The sequence below is a fragment of the Lactuca serriola genome, chromosome 4 (assembly GCF_051521515.1).
Source record: "Lactuca serriola cultivar US96UC23 chromosome 4, Lser_US96UC23_V15, whole genome shotgun sequence".
Lineage (NCBI taxonomy): Eukaryota > Viridiplantae > Streptophyta > Magnoliopsida > Asterales > Asteraceae > Lactuca > Lactuca serriola.
The window spans coordinates 318436492-318453035 of NC_136411.1; the positions used below are offsets into that span (position 1 = coordinate 318436492).

A 16544-nucleotide genomic window follows, 5' to 3' on the forward strand; every position below is an offset into this window, starting at 1 on the left:
CAAAATTCAAAACTATTAATTACAATATTATGTTTAATAAAAAGTAATAGGAATAATTCAAAAGTATTAATCCAAAAAACATGTCCTATTACTTTTTTATTAAACAAGATATTGTAATTAATATTTTTTGAATTTTGATATGAGCTACCTATGTAGATATTTGAAGTGGATCTGTTGGATTTGGAAAATAATCCTTCTACCTTAACTATTTTTATATACAAAGTGAGAAATCCTTCTAGCTTAAACTATTTATAAACAATTTTACATATATGCAACTTCTTTTAAACTGTTAAGTATTATTATTTTGAATTGAAAACAATAGCAACAAATCTGAAATGACCATATACAAAGTAAAAATATACAAACAAACATTCATGATTTCAATGCTAAAAGGATCAACATCTCCTCCACCTCCACCCTAAAACAATGTCATTATTATTATTATTTTCATTTAAATGCATTTATATGTATTAGTAACAATATTAATAATAACAAGTTCAAAAAAAAGTATTCTTATTTATAATAATAATAATAATAATAATAATAATAATAATAATAATAATAATAATAAGAGTTTTGTTTGTAGAAAAGTCCTAATATTTTTGTTTACAAAAAAATCCTAATATTTTTTGTTTACAAAAAACTCCCAATATTTTGAATTAGTTTACGAAATAGTCCCAAATTAATTTGGTACCGGTTTCAACCGGTCAAAAAGGGTCAAACTGCAAATTTTTGCCGGTTTTCGGGACTTTTTTGTTCAAAAAAAAAAATCTTGAGACTAAAGTGTAACTTTTCCGTAAATATTGGGACTTTTCTGAAGATTTCCCTAGTAAATTTGTTAAAATGTGAGTTTTTTTTGTTATATATCATGCGAAATAGTTTTTAGATTCACAACCTTTTATTTAAAATAAAAGTTTTAACTTTGTGCTATTGAAGAAAGTTTTTCGTTAATTAGAATTTTTTTGTTTAAAAGCTAATACTCTTAAAACTTATTACTAAATATATTTAAAATGTAGAAATGATTGATTTATAAAAACACAAAATTTCAAAAATGATTCCTGTGGTATGCATTTTTTTGGGGTTTTAATTCAAAACTTAGTTTTTTTGGCTTCATGGTCTTTTTGAGTTAGTTTCGTTGCGTTTTTTATCTTTTTGAATAATGAAATGACTGTAATACCCTTGAGGTATTTATTTTCCAATTTTCTTTCATTTCTTTTTATATATAATAATAATTTATTTATTTTAATAATTAAAAAATAAGAAGGGGCCCACATTCTCTCTCTCTCTCTCTCTCTCTATATATATATATATATATATATATATATATATATATATATATATATATATATATATATATATATATCAAATCCATACATAGATACACATTGTAATTAAAAACATTTCAACCTCCATTTGAAGAACAAATCTAAATTTGATCTTCATCAAAACTCAGGTCTGATCTTTATTTTCTTCCTCAAGAAAACCCACACAAAACTTTATTTTCTTAATCCTTGGTAACATACGAAACCTTAGCAGTTTCTGATTGAGTAATCAATAGTTTGGAAGCTAGTTTAGCTTCCAAATCATCTCCAAGTATATGCTTTGGGGTGATTTGATCCAACGATGGTAGCAAGCACAAGTTTTTGAGGCCATCTGGATGATAATCAAGATCAACAACTTTTCATGGCTCAATATAGATTCAATACAGTCTAGAAAAAACAAGATGCAGGAAATCAAATCTAGTGAATCCATTAAAGAAAAATTTAGAAAGAGGGAGGGACAGATTGATTGACCGGAGGAAGAAGGAGAGATTTATGATTAACAGACATTCATATTCTTACACACATACATGAAAGTCCACTATCATCCCTTCCCTTCTAATAAACTCATCGCCTCCTTTGCTTAGTTCATCAAGAGAGAATGCATCGATTTAAACTCATCCACCTCTCATTCATCTCTTCTAAAACCTGCAACTCTATAGAAAGAACTTACAACCTTAGCGATGTCGTCAATTTAACAACCTCATCGCCATATTCTCGATCAGATTTACACTCTAGCACAACACCACTGTGTAGATTCAAAGCTAAAGGGTTTCCCTAAGTTATTCATCTCTTATGGGTCACTAATGGAGGATCGGTGGTGAGGGGTGGCGGAACCCTTCTTCATCGTCTTCCCCAGACAAAACCAACCTTTTCAAGTGAGCAAACTCACTAATGCTATTGTTCATCGTATTCTCCACCTTCTTTACCCATCTCGATCAACAACCATCACAACTATTTCACTATTTTAGAGTGTTATGGGTTCTTTAGATCGATTAAAGAGGTTTCAAACATTAGATCGACACAATGGATTCTCCAGTCGAAATAGAGAAGTGAAGTGGACTGTTTTAGCGATAAAATTGGACCCATACAAGAACAACAAAGGGGAATTCTTAAGGGGGATAATGTCATAAAAAGCCTTAAGTTTGGCAGAAAATGTCGGTTTTACCCTTCGGCAGATTTTTGGTTCGTTTATACCGCAAATTTGTCATTTTTTTGTTGGTTTTGCCCTTATTACCTGCAATAGCAGGTTTCCAGGTTATTATGAATTTTTTTTTTGCGAAAAAACCCTTAAGTTTACAAATATTTTGCAAAAAAAACCTTAAGATTATAAACATATAAAATATAAATATATATTCAAAATTTGATAAAACTAAATAGTTTTCTACTAAAACATATTTTTAGCTTTACATATGGTAACTTTTATATTTGTTTGATATAAACATTTTATATTTAAATTTTAAAAAAGTTACCTAGTTTTAACAAAATTTGAATATATTTCTTAATTAATACTTCAACTTTTCAAAACAAAATTAAAAAACATTTGTTAGTTAATAATTAATTATGCTAAAATAGTTAATATGAATAATATGGTATCAAGTACATTCAATTATTTTTTTTAAAAGGTAAATAAAAATATTTTATATGTTTAAAAGGTTTCAGAAATACTAACATATCATATTTTTTATATGTTTAAATACATAATAATATTATCATATTTTTTTTACAAAAATATCATAAACATTTTAAACATCAAAAATTAATATAAACATTTTAAACATATAAAATATAAATATATTTGTCTAATTTATTATATAAACGTATTTATTTTTATAAAAAAATATGATAGTTTATTATTTCTGAAATACAAACCTTTTAAACATATAAAATATTTTCATTTTTCTTTTAAAAAAATTAATTAAATGTAACTAATGTCATATTATTATTAGCTAACAGACGTTTTTTTAATGTTGTTTTGAAAAGTTTAAGTATTAATTAATAGATATATTTAAATTTTGATAAAACTAGGTAACTTTTTTAGAATTTAAATATAAAAACTTTATATTGAACAAATATAAAATTTACCGTACATAAAGCTAAAAATATGTTTCAGTAGAAAACTATTTAGTTTTATAAAATTTTGAATATATATATATATATATATATATATATATATATATATATATATATATTTATATTTTATATGTTTATAATCTTAAGGGTTTTTTTTTTTTGCAAAATATTTGTAAACTTAAGGGTTTTTTCGCAAAAATAAATTCATAGTAACCTGGAAACCTGCTATTGCAGGTAATAAGGGCAAAACCGACAAAAAAAATGACAAATTTGTGGTATAAACGAACCAAAAATCTGCCGAAGGGTAAAACTGACATTTTCTGCCAAACTTAAGGTTTTTTATGACATTATCCCTTCTTAAGGGGTTTTGAAGTTGTGGGATTTTGTGATCTAGGTTTATGTTGATCATTTATGAATTTGGATGAAATCTTCAAAAATCATGGAATTAGATGCTTATAAGATATTGTTTGTGGTTGATCGATATGGGATGGATAAATTGAAGAGCATTGTTTAATTCTCTGTGTGAGTGTGTGTTTCCTTCAAAAGTGCAGGTTTCCTAGAGAGAGAGAGAGAGATGTGGGCCCAAATTAATTATTTATTTTCTTTTTATTTGAATTAAATAGAAAAAACATAAAAAAAATATATCAGAAGGGCATTACAGTCATTTCAATTTTACGAGAGACTAAATCTAAGTACAAACATAGCCAAAAGGACCACGAAGCCAAAAAAATCAGGGTTTGCAATAAAATCCCAAAAAAATGCATACCACATGGACAATTTTTACAGTATTATCGTATAAAAAAGAAAAAAAAACCTTTAAAGTAAGCTGGTTTAATTAGATCAAAATAATTCATGGAAATTAACCTGAAAAACATACCAATATATGATAACTTTAATTTAATTTACTTATAAAAGTAATATTGATGGCTATTTTATATGCGGTTAATGGATTGAAATTAAAAGGTGATAAAAGAAAAAAGAAAAGAAAAATGACTTAAGAGGATAATTATCTATCATTTTTGTTTATATTAGAAAATATTTTTTGTACATGATTAACCAACAAACTATCTTAGGTTACAACTTACTTGACATATGCGTGACAAATTAAACCGAAAAAATGACATACAAGAGTAATTATTTATTTGTTTTGTTCATATTTTTTACAATTTTGTTTTTATATAGATTGACCATCGAAATTGTTAGAAGTGTTCAATGTCATTTATACAACAAGTTATTTATTTATATATTTATTTTGCTAAACCAATTATTATTGATTATAAAATATCTAATAATAGCAAAATAATCATTTATCTATTTTCTTATTTTGATACTCATCTTCTTTCATTTCAAATGCTTATGATGATGAATACATTCAATAACCACAATGTGTGGCAATGTATACCATTTCAAATGTTTATGGCTCTGAATTTGATTTGGAAGCAGAGTTGGTTTGGAATGAATCGGTACTGATCCAGATCCTTTTAACAAATTTGAAAATCAAATACAAACCCATCTGTGAATAAACTTGGACACATGGCGTATATTGTGTGTATGCTCCCTAATAAATGAAAATAATTTTGTCACTTGTCATCCTCTTATATATTATGACACATGTCATTTTGTGGTAAATTCAGATTAAATTATATTCATGTGTCATTTTGTGGTTTTTTTTATTTTATTAAATTCCATAAAATACTTAAATATAATAAATGTATATACAATTCATTAATACAAATTTCTTTATAATTTGTAAAACTTTAAATTGAATCCAATTATTTTAGTTGCTTATTATTTAAATAATTAGTTTAAATTTAAAAGATAAATAATCATTTCAATTTTAATAATTAAATATTTTACTTTTTTTTATATAAATTAAAAATTTCTAAATCGTTAGATATTTATGTTTTTTTTATTTTTTCAATAAACTCATATAATATATCACTCTCACAACTAGTTTTGAACAAACAAATAAATTATCCTCAATTACCTTCTTAAATCGTTGTCATGTATTTGTTTGTTATGATGTCACATATATCTCAAATAATTTATAACTTAAGATAACCTGATATAGTGATATATTTAAACATTTTTACCAATTTCGTCAATTATCTAAAAAATTATTTAAATATGAACAAAAACAAATAATTAATTACCTTTCCAAATCTTTTTTCAAAAATAATAGAGTTACGACTTACGAAACATCGTTTGAACTCTGAAATGTCAAAGACCCGGGCACGTGTTTTGCATGTATTTGAACAACCAAATAAATTATTTGAAATATCATAAAAGACGAAAAGTATTCAACACCTTCTCCTCTGTTATGCTGTCGAATCTTATCAGATAAACCCATTTGTGAAAAGTAAAAGGAGACACATCACAATTCACACATTTCCTGCAGATCATTCCATTCCTAGTATATACTCATTTGAAAACTTAAAGGTTTCCGTCTTCTTCCCATCATCGTCTATTCAGTATTCACACCACAAAACACACAAACAGAGTAACAATGGCTTCCATTTACGAACACAATCAACAAAAAAGTGTGATGCTTGTTTCAGTGCACGCTATTGGTTCACGAAACCCCATGACAAGGCTGGCCAGACGTCTTGTTTTGAAAGGCCTCCATGTCACCCTCGCCATCAATGACCTTGCCCTAAAAAACCACTCCTCCATCGTCGGTGGCGTACACCTCGAGTATTTTTCCGACGGCCTACCTGAAGATCACGATCGACTTAACGGAGACATAGATATCTTCATGAGCTCACTGCGTAGGTTTGGACCCGGAAACCTCTCCGCCTTAATCGGATCATGTGGTCGAAAATTCTCATGTGTTATAACCATGCCTTTTCTTCCTTGGGCGGCTGACGTCGCGGCGGAGCTTGGGCTACCCTGCGCCATGGTTTGGATCCAAGCGTGTACAGTTTACCAGATATTTAACTGTTTTTACAATCGAATCAACGAATTCCCAACTGAAAATAACCTTGAAAGTATGGTCGTGAATTTGCCTGGGGTTCCATCGCTACGAGCGGAGGATCTCCCGTCTTTCGTTCTTCCGGCGAATACGATGTCAACGTTCGATAGCATATTGAAGGAAGTCTTTTGTAACATTCACAAGTACAAATGGGTGTTGGGGAATTCGTTCATGGAGCTTGAGAAAGATGTGATAAAAGCAGTGAATGACGCCGGACTTCCGTTTTGGCCTGTAGGACCGATTGTTCCGGCGATCTGTTTAGGGGAGGAAGAGACGATCGACGGCGATCTCAAGGGTTTAACTCCGTTTAAATCCCCCGGCGAGAGTAATTGTGTGGAATGGTTAGACAAACACCCGCCGGCGTCAGTTGTTTATATCTCATTCGGAACACTCCTGTTTTTATCCCGGAAACAAATAGAAAGCATAGCAACTGGTCTGAAAAGTTCGAAGCGACCATTTCTCTGGGTGGTGAAGCTGCCGGAAAATCAAGAAACTCAAAAAGTTGAGATCTTGGAAGAGATTAAGGAACAGGGATTGATCATGAGCTGGAGCCCACAAACAGCAGTGTTGTCACATCCATCAGTTGGGTGTTTTATAAGTCACTGTGGGTGGAACTCATTGATTGAAACTATAACGGCCGGTGTTCCGATGATTGCTTGTCCACAGTGGACTGATCAGCCAACGAATGCAAAGCTTGTTACCGATGTTTGGAGAATCGGTGTGAAACTAAAGAAGAATGTAGAAGGACTTTTTGATGGGGAAGAATTAGAAAGATGCGTGGAAGAGGTTCTGACTGGGTCTGGATCGGAGGAATTCAGAAAGAACGCGGCGGAATTGAAAAGGGCGGCGTGTGAGGCGGTGGCAGATGGTGGCTCGTCGGACAAGAACATTGAGTTGTTTGTAGACGGAGTGTCTTCTTCTTGCTCATGAAATTTATGTATGCAATGCGATGGTGTGCTTTCTGCAATGAGGATCTCTAGAGAAGTTAAGTTGAAGTCATAACTTAAAGGCTCGATTTAGATTAAACAAAGGAGCTCAAAAGGGAATAGAGGCAGCACAATCTGGAAGAAAGGAAGAATAAAAAGATGTGATTTGTATCTTTTGTATTTGTAATTTTTCAATCTGTGCGTCAATTGTAATTTAGCTTGTTTTTTTAATTAAAGATGTATTTTATTTCATTTATAATGTGAAATTTAAAAAATTGATGAAATTATATATAAAATATATATTTATTATTTTCTTTTGTTTATTTATTTAAATTTAAAAGTTAAAAAACATTTCAATTATAATAATTCATTATTTTGCTTATTTAACTATCAATTCAAAACTCTCAAATATTTTGACATTTATATTAAAAAAATAAATAAATTAACTTATGTATTATATAGGTCTCACAATTAATTATGGGAGAATTAAGATTGGTAAATAGTATTAATTATGGGAATTCTATATATTCCTTCTCAATTGTTTTATGTACATGTGTGAGTATGAGTGTATTAGTTTTTATATAAGAATTAAGATTGGTAGATAGTATTATTTGAAGATTTATATAAGTAATAAGTATGTATACCATCATACTTAATTACGTTGATGGGGGATAAAATAATATTTTAATAAAAAGTTAGGTTGTAACCGGTTTCTATAAACATAATCTAATCATATGATTACTGATTAGTCATTAATGGTAAAAAGAATTAAGATCGGTAAATAGTATTAATTATGGGAATTCTATATATTCCTTCTCAAATTGTTTTATGTACATGTGTGAATATGAGTGTATTAGTTTTTATATAAGAATTAAGATTGGTAGATAGTATTATTTGACGATTTATATAAGTAATAAGTATGTATACCATCATACTTAATTACTTATGTTGATGGGGGATAAAATAATATTTTAATAAAAAGTTAGGTTGTAACCGGTTTCTATAAACATAATCTAATCATATGATTAGTCATTAATTTTTAGGGATAGTTACACAACTAGCTTAATCTCTTAAAAGTTTTTTTTTTTTTTTTTTTTTAATTTTTATTATTATTTTTTTTTATTTTTAGCCAAAATTACAATTATCCCAAAATAGCCCTTAAAAGTGTAACCCTTTAAGATCGGCTGCTGTTTCGCCCATTTTGCTTTGGATTTCGATGTATGTGCATATATATATATATATATATATATATATATATATATATATATATATATATAATAAGTTATTTTGAGGACAATAATTAAAGTGAGGATGTGAGCATAATTTATAGCCTATCATTTTATTATTATCCAGATAATCAATTTTAATTAATTAATAATTATATACGGGGCATTTTAGACATTACCCAATAATATTAATATCACCAGTCAATTTACGTTCCTAAAATCATGCATCATTTTTTTGAACGTTTCATACTCATATCCTCATCAACCATATCACATACTCCATCATCACATATAGTAATCGATTCCATATTATCCCATGTTATTCGTTTCATTCTCCAAATTAACACTTAGTCGTGCAATCATTACAATAATACTCGATCTTCCAATCGTCACAATAACGATCCAATGATTACAGAATACTCATCAAATGGTCATGCTTTTTCTGTAAATGGTGAATACATTGATGATAATGATGAGTTTCGTAGTATTGGTGAAAATTTAGATGATGAAGTCAAGGATCAAGGTAAGTTTTACTTTTATTTTTATATTAAATCTTTATATAATCCTAATCATAATAAACACATCAACCATTTTATACTAATATTTATTTGAAATGTTTTTTTTAATGTAGATCTCGACGAAAATGTGGAGAGTAAGTGATTAAATTGTTATTAGTTTCCTTCCCTTTTATATTTTATAATAAAGTTTTCATAAATCTGATAAAAGAACTCATTATGATTAATGAGTGTACAATATTTGTCTATTTTTTAGGTTCTGAATCTATTAATGATTCACAAAATAATGCACATGGTCAATATGTATGTTTAGGAGGTAAAGATTATTAAAAGTACTATTTATGATCTTTGTCGAGTAACTGATGAATATAAGTACTATTTTTCACTAGTCAGTTATCTACAACAATTATTTCTAAAATTAGAACTTGGCACAAAAATAACAATAATTACACGTAAAAATGTCTTCCTATTTAAGTCTCGAACTTTTTTTCAAAAAACTTGAAGAAAGACAGATCTGGATGGATTCGAACCACCAACCTCTCAGAAAATGATCCCAAGTGCTCTTACCATTTCAGAGCTTACAGATCTTTCACAATGCAAATTGCAAAGCAACCAACGTCTAAACACCTGACAATTAAAATAGTCACTTAAAATTTGGTTTCAAATAAGTTCGCAGTGCCTTTTTTTACTTCAATTTCGACATTCAACAAATATCAAAAAAAAAAAAATTCCCAATAATCGCCCACTACCATCGATTAAAAATTGTTGTTTTACATTTTTTAATAAAAAAGTTTTTAGATGACTGATTATATAAAGAGCCCCGCATAAAAACAGAACTTGGTTCCCATTAATTTTACGATTTTCCAACATAAACCCAAGTGAAGACCATAACTGTTTACCAGAATCCAATTTTAGAAATGGAAACAGCAGCATCAAGAAGAACGCCTACAAACAGCAAGTCGCAGTAGAGATGATTCCAACACACCATTAAAACTCAAAAAACGACATGTCTTTAATCCAGCAGAAATCAGGTAACAATCACAGCCTTCAAAGGCTAAAAACCACAATCCACCAGAAGCTTCCACAATGACAGCATCCGACATTTTTACATTGTGTCCTCCAACCAAAAACCTCACAAGAGGGGAATTGCAGAATATAATGTATACATATTCAAATCAACAATGATACAAGAGTTCAGCGCCCAGTATAACAATATTATACAATAAAACCTCAAAAATATAACATCACATCCACAAAATCAAAAGCCATAGGCAGCTAACAGCCAGTATTTATATGAGTTCCCTATAATTTCCACGAATTTGAACTATAAATGCAGACTGCCATTTGGTTTTGGTTCTTTGTAAATTAAAAACTTTCGAAACGTAGTAATAAAATATAAAAACTTTCCAAAAGTGGGTTTTTTTGGTTGTAAATGTGTAGAGTTGACATGATTTTGCCACGTAGTAGACGATCAAATTAATTTGGTGCAACCATTAAACGAAAATCGTAAAGTTCGCAAATGATCTGTGAACTTGTTTAGTAAAAGTACAACGATTTTGAACCAGCATAAAATTATAAGGCCAAAATATACACTTACGGAATTATTATAGGAATAGGATGCCTTATCAAAAAGGTTGTCATAATCTGAGAGACATAATTTGGATGGATTTAAAGTCGAACAATGTCAGAAACGATGAAAAGCATTTAAACGAGAAGTACCTTATTGTGATAGTCAGCTAAACTTTATCTAGATGATGTTGTTCAGTGGATAATTGTTGTTGATGCAGCTGTTCGAATTTGAAATGAAGTGAATTGGATTTGAAGAAACCACACAAACACCATGCACAAACAGGGCACACCAGAGGAGAGATCCCGGGAAACCCCGTGCGACCTCCCCTCGAAAACAAAAAGTGATCTTTTATTAGGATTGGTAGCCTGCCATGCGAGCGCACCCATCATGGCAAAGGCCGAATAACAGGATATAATCGGGACATACATGATCCCCTAATCAAAACAAGACTGATTGCTACCTCTACATACAAACCTCGATGTCAATATCGATACTTCAAGTTCCGATCAATAGATCAAATTCAAGTTTCGCATTACAAATCAATCTTGAGAGACCAATCCGACTAACGGAATCAAGGGATTCAAACTCATCCAACAGAATCATCATGGAATGCTACGAATTGCCAGAAAACCTACAAAATTAAAACCCCACTCTATATGAATAGAACACCCAAACAGCAATATACTTCTACCAATTAACGGATGGACATGGACTAATTAGAGTGAATCTTCAAGGGACTTAAAACAATAATAATCAGACAGATACAGAAATATAACCTTACGTTCCGATTCGTTTTAGCAAGCGTAAACTGTAGATCTGATACGTTAATCGACAGACCCATGCTGAACAAATCAATCTCTGCCGAACAAAGGTACATCGAGGTCATAAATCAACAACTCGTATCGAAATCATCGGTTTTCCGTAAAACATCATCGATTTATAGAAACACAAGAAAAATCGGATCAAATTGTAGATCGTCGACAGATCCATCACGCCAAACGATAGATAGAAAACAGATCGGAAATTTCTAGACGAGATATATATTCGTCTGCTGTATGGAAATTATATCTTCTCGTAATCTGCATTTTATAGAAGCGATGGTGATGAGGAACGGATGAGATCGAACGATGGGATAGTGATCGAACGATGATAAATTAAGTCGTGACGTGTGTGCATAGTTATTTCCGATAAACGAGGTTGCACGAGAAACTTGCCATTCTCGGTAAGTAGAAACTTTTAGAGGGTGTTTGTATCGAGTTTTTAACTAAAACATGGCAATTCGAATTTTTTTTTTACCAAACAATGATAGTTTCAAATTTATTTACTAAATAATGGTAAAAACTAAAAAGATTGTGGGTCCCGTATTTTCATATTAAATAAAATGATTGAAATAATTTGATCCACCACACGCTGGGTATTTTTTCCCCTCTTCCTCAGTTCTTATTCGCCGGAAATGATGAACACTCCGAAAAAATTCAATGGCTTGAAACAAACGAGGTATTAGGGAGCTTCAATGGATTTATGTGGCACAAATTAATTTCAGCGTATTCGTTGGAAAGGGTAACAACATTTTTTTCACCGGAAAAATTGAACAACTTCGAAAGTTTCATCCCGACTTTTGCTTCACGGCCGGTTGGAATAGATGCTTTTCTTTCATCTTATTTTTTATCCTTTTTTTCCTCTGTGTTATAGATGTAAGTCATGCTAATGTTTGTTGTCGAGTTTACATTTCGTGTTGTTCTTTTCTGTGTTACAAGGGCATATGTATTTATATTTTGTAGTTTGAACCCCAATAAAAACAACGAAGAGCTTACCTATATAAGCATACATCGGACACCCTAAAAATAACTTTAACTAAAATTTGTTTTTAGGATTTCCATATTAGATTTGCTTTATCATACTTCTCTTTTGTCTTGATTTTTGTTTACAGTTTTAGTTTTAATTTTTGGTTTTCCTAAAGTCGTATGTTTTAATTTGTAGAAGAATTGTGGCAGTAAAACGAATTGGTAGGTAGGGGAGAACGGTGATGGCCGGAAACATTGATGTGATGCAGTGATGGTGATAAAATTTAAAAATAATTAGAAATCTCTAAAAAGAAATAACAAACCCATAATATACTAATTCACTATCTTTTGGTAATTTATTTTTAAAGTACCATGATGTAGTAAATATTTTTCAAAAATACAACACCTCGGTACAAAACTCTGTTTGTATCGGCTTATTTTGAATTTATCTTTTAAAAAAATCCAAAAAGTTGTTCGGGTAAAATGAAAATAAATTTTTAATCAATTTTTGCTATAGAGTAAATTCAAGTCTTTTGAAAAGTCATGGTCCTAACTTTTCGCCGGCTAAAACATTAAATTACATTTATAATCTCATCTAAAAGTTAAACCATGTCCTTTTTAGTCATTTTACATGTAAAAGTTAAACCAAACATTTTAATTTTTGATTTTTACCCTTCAAAAGTTAATCCAAACACATTTTAAAAAACAACTTTTACAAAAAGTTGTTTTACAAAAAATGACTTTTGCCCCACAAAAGCTAAGCCAAACACCCTCTTAACCGACTTTTAGAAGTCTACGGTTCAACCCACCCGACTCGGAAAAAAACAACCGTACCACCTAGGATTTTGTTAGAGTTTATACTTTATACATTAAGCTTGTTCAAGTATCCAAAAACGCTAGGATTTTGAATTGTTCATAGGAATTTTATGAAGAAAATGTACTTAAATCTAGGTCTTTGGTTCGATTTAGTTATTAAAGTCTTTTTATATATATATATATTATTAAACTTACAAGTTACATGTTTATTAAGTCGTTGATTTTTTAGCAGATCATTTAACCAGCTATATTAAATTACACGAATGGTCCCTATGGTTTAATTTTTTTTTGTGATTTGTCCCTTACCAACATTGTTCATTGTTGGCACCACCATTGTTCATTTCCGGCAGCCACCACTATCCATCTCCGACAACCCCGTGATTCTAGCGGTGTTTTTAGGCAAAAATGAGAGAGGAAGGATTGGAGATACCACTTGTGTATTCCGGAATTAGCTCTGACCATGGCATGGAATCGATATTGAAGATATCACTAAAGTGAATTGCCATCTATCGCGCTGCAATGGAAGAATTGGCAATATGATATGGAAAACTGTGTTTTCAATGGGGGTAATTTTAATTTGAACTAGTAGTTGAACCCATGCTACGCATGGGGCAAAGGTATTGGATAACGACGTTTTTTTTATTTATGTACAGAGGTTTTTTTTCTTTTTTTATCTATAAGTTTAAGGTCAAATTTCTTTAGAAGACATTCGTTTTAGTCCGAAGGGGTTTTGGTCCGAAAAAGTTTTGTGATGCACTTTAGTTCTTTTGAAGTTTCCTAACACTTTTGGTCTTAATGACTACATAACCCACACCCCCCAAACACATTTGTTTTATTCGTAACAGGGTTCAAAAATTTTAATAAGCTTTAAAACAATGAGTAAAATTGCAACGCTAACTCTTTTTGAATCCAAAACCACAAAATTCAATTGAATTGAAGGACCAACCTATCAAAAATAGATGAGATTCCCCAACCTCTGCTTTCTATAAAATCAAATTCATGTTAACTTTTTTATGCTAATAAAAGGTTCTATAAATTACATATTGCTTTTGTTGAAGCAAAAGCTTATTAGATGTTGGCTTCTCAACATCGCCAACTGCCTGAGACTCAACTTGATTATCTGGTAAACATGAAATTGTAAAGGTATGTTAATATACAAAAATTTTTAAAAAATTGTTTCTTTAAAAAATCTCCAACAATGCTAAAATTGGTTTAAATGTTAAATGCAAGAAAGAGAATTTGTTATATTGATTTGTTTATCATAGCAACCTACTTTCAATTTTTATTAAAGGATTGTACATCAAATAAATATGTCTAATTATGTCAATGTTATATAAAAACAAAAGAATTTTCATCGACAATTTCGTAGATTTTTGAAGTACAATGAGCTAATAAGAAAAAAGTTGGAAGTAAAATGTTATAATTAGATAAAAAATTTCAAAAAAAAAATGACTTAACTTGTAAAAAATAGAAGTACGTTTCTATGGTTGGGTAGATTTTTCAAAGCAGAATGTCTTTCATAATATAAAAATAATACTACGATGTTACCATTGGGTAGCTTTTCCAAAGCCCAATGACCCAATGATAAGGGGAAATAAAAACGGAAAGCATAATACTATAATCGGGTTTCCAAAGTCCAATGTGTTTATAATACAAAAAAAAAAACAAAAAATAGAAAGTCCAGTGTGACATCCCCATTTTCACGGCCAGAAAAGACCGATTTGTTTATGTTTTGTTTTATAAAATCAGAGTAATCTTTTAAAGAAAACAGTTGCGGAATTTGTTCCCAAAACAAAATATGATAAAAATTATCAAAGCATTTCTTTAAAGAAATGTATTTTCATTATGTAACAAAATCTCGGGATGTCATGTTCAATACAGACCAAAAGCATACACAGAACAAAATAGACCTTACAACAGTTATTCATAACTACTGGCCTATAATCCAAAATCTTTCATCAAGTCCACCAACTTATAATCTTATGCCATTACCTGTAATGCAAAGAAAACTGAGTGGGTCAGGCTTGGGAGCCTGGTGAGCATATAGGGTTTTCAACCCACAATAATATAATTATTATATTCAACCATCAAACAATCAACTCAATTACCCATCCCTATTATCTTTCTTAGGATTTTACCCTAAGAATTCAACTACCCGCCATTCATTCATTCCTAAGGATTGACCTAAGGAATTAGCACAAACTTTCATTGCTACATAAGGCGCATCTGCCAACATTATCCTTTAAGCGCCTCTGTCAGGATTACGTCATACACTATGAGGCGCGACTGTCAGGTTTATGACATTCTCTTTTAGGCGCATCTGCCGACATTATCCTATAAGCGCATCTGCCAGGATTATCCTATAAGCGCATATGCCAGGATTACGACATTCACTACTTGGTGCATCTACCGATATTATTCTTAAGCGCATCTGCTAGTATTATGATATTCTCTAATTGGTGCATCTGCCAATATCATTCTTAATCATCTTTCATACCTCATCATTTTATCACATACCAACTATCTCATCTACCCATGTTCTACCCAACATATTTGTAGATATAAAACACATATACAGTTTAACTCATTTAAAAACTATATAAAACATCTATTCCACACTCATCTCAAATAAACAACAATATATAAACACATAGCACGTATTTTATAACAAATACTTCATGTTTATGTGTTAGAAGAAAGTAACCACACACTCACCCAAACATATACTTAATACATTCAAACCATACTTGTATTATACTCGTGTTTATGAAAGGGACTATACACCCACACATATAAACAACTTTATATTATACACATAGCACGTATTTTATAGCAAATACTTAATATTTATGCGTTAGAAGAAATTAACTACACACTCACACATATAAACAACGATATACTTAATACATTCAAATAATACTTGTATTATTATCGTGTTTATGAAAAGGACTATACACCCACACATATAAACAACTTTATATTATACACATAGCTCGTATTTCATAGCAAATACTTAATATTTATGCGTTAGAAGAAAGTAACTACACACTCACACATATAAACAACGATATATTTAATACATTCAAATAATACTTGTATTATTATCGTGTTTATGAAATGGACTATACACCCACACATATAAACAACTTTATATACAAACACATAACACGTATTTCATAGTAAATACTTAATATTTATGTGTTAGAAGAAAATAACTATACACTCACTTGATCAGAAGATGATCGGACAGCACTACGGCTTGTAGAAGTAGTATTCTTCGGCAGATCTGGAAGATCTTCACAAAAACCAGACTCCTCGCGGGCAGAGCTTCGGCTCGGGAATTT

General features: G+C 30.3%; 1 long non-coding RNA gene and 1 pseudogene across 1 annotated transcript; one reads left to right on the forward strand and one right to left on the reverse strand.

The window, feature by feature from the left end:
- Positions 1–5724: 5724 nt before the first annotated feature.
- LOC145097331 (UDP-glycosyltransferase 84B1 pseudogene) lies at positions 5725–7541 on the forward strand (annotated as a pseudogene).
- A 2217-nt stretch (positions 7542–9758) lies between these two features.
- On the reverse strand, positions 9759–11817 carry LOC145097332 (uncharacterized). The gene is made up of 2 exons (XR_013704316.1): positions 11377–11817; positions 9759–11231 (listed from the first exon to the last, which is right to left on the reverse strand). It is a non-coding gene; the product is annotated as an uncharacterized LOC145097332 (long non-coding RNA).
- Between the last annotated feature and the right edge of the window lie 4727 nt (positions 11818–16544).